Genomic DNA, 3,591 nt, shown 5'->3' with positions numbered 1-3,591 from the left:
CTGAGAGGTTAAAAGTAGGTATGCCTCGGAGAAAACGTAAGTAGACTTACAGAGCCTCTTGAACACGTGCTCTTGGTCTGCTGATACTGAGATTAGAAAGCAATAAAGGAAAGCAATTACATTTATTGACTCCATATAGCATAGCTATTCCTGAAACAGAGCTTATCAATGAGAAATTGGCAAGGAAAGTCACTTTTTAGTTCTCAACATTTCAATCATGGAAAGTGATGCAAATGTCACAGGCTGTGATTTTTCTAACTCCCTAATTTGTTTTTCCTCATGCATACCACTGTTTCCTTTGGAGAGGAAGTAGCTTCTGGAAGCCAGCTGCTGCACATTAGTCCCTCTCAATGACTGCCTCACTTCCCACCCCTCATCACCCCTCACCTCACCACCGCCTTCACCTTTCATGCCATGAAGTTCTAACCTGCCAGGGCTGCCGGAGGAGCTTTGTAGTAAAGCTTAAGTTTAACAAAGCCTAAACCTGTTATATCCCTTCTTAAATCAGAATATGTAAATCCACCTGGCAAGAAATTACATCTGCTTTTGAATGATACACTCTGCCAGGCTACAGTGGGCGCACTCAGTACCTCACATCCATGTTAAGCGGTAATAACTTAAACATTTGCCCATCATAACCTCTGTGTATGTTCAAATAATACAAGCTACTAAAATTTCGCTACCTGTGTACTTTTCTACCACCTCTTCTGCACAGAGAGCTCATTCAAATTTAAGTCCAAGCAGCACTGGAACGTGTTTATTTATAAGAGTATTTTCCAGTTTGGGTAGAGAGCCAATTTACACACTTTCAATAATTTTAATAAATAAATAGACTGTATCCTTCCTATCACAGTGTTTATGGTAAGTCCGTTATTACATATAGCATGACTATTTTTTTCAATACTGACCATACCATGTATGTGTGTATGTATGAACTGATACAGATATGGACGCAGATAGCTGCCAGTCATCAAATGCTTGCTCTATGCCAGGCGGTGTGCTCATCACTTATGTCAATGGTTTAACAGATATTTGTCAAATGTCTCTGATGCGTCAGACACTTGAGTTGCGTAGTAGATAGGTAAGAGCTAAAAAGACAAACATAGCCCTCGTCCTCAAGTCCTCAAGAAGCTTAGAGTCTAGTAGATAGGACAAACACTGAAGAGAAGCAATATAGGAAGGCATCTAACCAGGGGGCCTGCCTCTGTGGTAAAGCAGCATTTAAGCTGAGACCTGAAGGATAATTCAACAGGCGAAAAGTGAAGGCAGAATGGTCCTATCAAAGGAAATGGTCTGTGAGAATAACAAATGAGTTTGAAGAAGTAAAGAACTCAAGCAGAAGGAGAGTGGTTAGCGGTGATGCTGGAGAATGGACGGTGGCCTGGTATAAATGGGCTTTTTTGAGCAAATTAAGGAATTTGGACTCTACCCTGACTGCAATGGACAGCATCTAGGGGATTTAAGCAAGCTAGTGTCAGCATCAGATTTATATTTCCTAAGATTACTCTTATCTCACTATGGAGCAAGGATTAGAGACAGAGAGACCAGTTCAAAGCCAGTGCAGGAAGCCAGGCTGGAGGGAAGATGACCCAGACCAAGGCACAGAAGTGAAGAGGAGCAAAGGCAATGTATTCAAGAAATTGACTGGGTGTCAGTAGGACTTGGGTGTGGATCGAATTCTGGGAGCGGGGAGAATAGGGGAGATGTATAGGAGAAAGGAATCAAGGTCTCATCAATTATCTGATAGATACAATTGTGGTGGAGAGCCAAACCAGATTCTTCCCCTCAGAACACGCCAGTATTTTCTTTAATGTTGTGTCTCAGTTATCTGAGTTCTCAGTTTTGAGGACAGATACGCCCAGGGGATCTACCATGAGGAAGACCCTTTCAATTATGGGCAAGAACAATCTTCATTTCACACACAGAAAAACATATTTTACAAAAAAGAATTATTCTATCTTTGACCTCATCTGAACGTTATGTGAGGGAGTGAACAGAAATTAAGACCTAACTCCCAAATGAGCATGTTTTCCTAACATTATATGTCATCATTAAAATTATCTTGTTTTCCTTCTCAGGCAATCTGGGTTCTAATGTTGGTTTGAATTATTACTGGGAACCATAAATATGTGACTTTAAGACTCCAATAAGCAGACTCTTAAAAAATATTTAATTGCTCAGTGATCACACTCATGGCATCATAAAAGCAAAAGTCAATGAGAAGCCAGCAGAGTCTATATCAAAAGTCAGCAAAAATCTATTCCAGTAACTTCCTGTCAGCTTCTAAAATTCGAAAATTAGCCCTACAAGACCAGTAAGGGACTGGTGTGAAGTAGAAGATTACAAGAGACCCCACTAAGCACATTTGTTAATAGGATAAAGGGCCATTTCATCGGAGTGTGGGTAGAATTCATATACATCAAATGCAGGAGTAGAGAAAACAGAGTGAAAGTGTGACAGCTGGCACATCAACAACTCCGTCTTCTCTAAAAATATATGAAATATACATTGCTAAGATGGCTTGATGATGGCTGTTGTCAATTCTAGTGATGTCGTTATAAGAATCAACTTGTTTGTGAGAACTCCCCAGAGTAGAGTTCTAATCCCTGCCTATATGACAGGGAAAAGATACAGGTACAGTGGAGATATCTGTGAGTGTGTTTTCTTATTCTACTAACAATTCCCCCAAATAGTGTAATGCTGATTCTTCCATTACTTACTGAATGAAAATAAGAAAGAATTAAAATTTAAGACAACATCATCCAAAGGGTACACACACACATGAAAGACAAGTCAAGCCAAATAATTGAAATGTTCTAAGAAGATCATCTAAGAAACTGACTAAACAGACAAAGATGGATGTTATTCATAGCTGACCATGTACAAGAATATAGAATTAGCAGGTGGAAATATCTAGTGGAAATGTACACAGATACAGATGGCTATGTGCTCTAATTGCCCTGAAATCCTGCAGAATTAAACTTATTCTTGTCTTACTTACTTTTTAACAGAAGTGTTTAAATTTTGGTTCTTATGTTAGTATTTTGCAAACGTGAAAATGCATTAGTTATTCTTGGAACTGTCTCACAAAAATGGCCCCAGTGGGTGTTATGTGTATAGAAAAGAACAGGTGTCAGATAAGCAGTGTCAAAAGAACAGAGATCACCATTCTAATCAACAGGGAGGAGAGATCAACAAATTTGCCTCCCTCAGGGAATCCACAAAATCTCTTTCTCTTACCTGGAAAAATGATGTAGAGATCTTCTCTCTCGGGACAACCCCTTGAAGTCACAACCCTCCAAAAGACAAGTTCCAAAATATTAACGTTGTTGAATGAATTCACCAAGAGCTCAATATAACTTTAGTGCTAGCAGGAAAGTTCCTAATGCCATCTACTTCAAGAGGAGGAAAAGAGGAGTAGAGAGAGAGAAAGAGAAAGAGAAGGAGAGAGGAGGGGAAGAAAGAAAGGGAAGGAAAGAGGAAGAAAGGAAGGGAAGCTGGAAGGGAAGGAGAAAAAAGGAAGGAAGGAAGAAATTTTATACTTAAGAAATAGAAATGGTTCCTCCCTCATCTCCAGGTTGCCTGTGGAAT

The sequence above is a fragment of the Meles meles genome, chromosome 2 (genome assembly GCF_922984935.1).
Source record: "Meles meles chromosome 2, mMelMel3.1 paternal haplotype, whole genome shotgun sequence".
In the NCBI taxonomy this organism is placed as follows: Eukaryota; Metazoa; Chordata; class Mammalia; order Carnivora; family Mustelidae; genus Meles; species Meles meles.
This window is presented reverse-complemented; position numbering follows the sequence as displayed.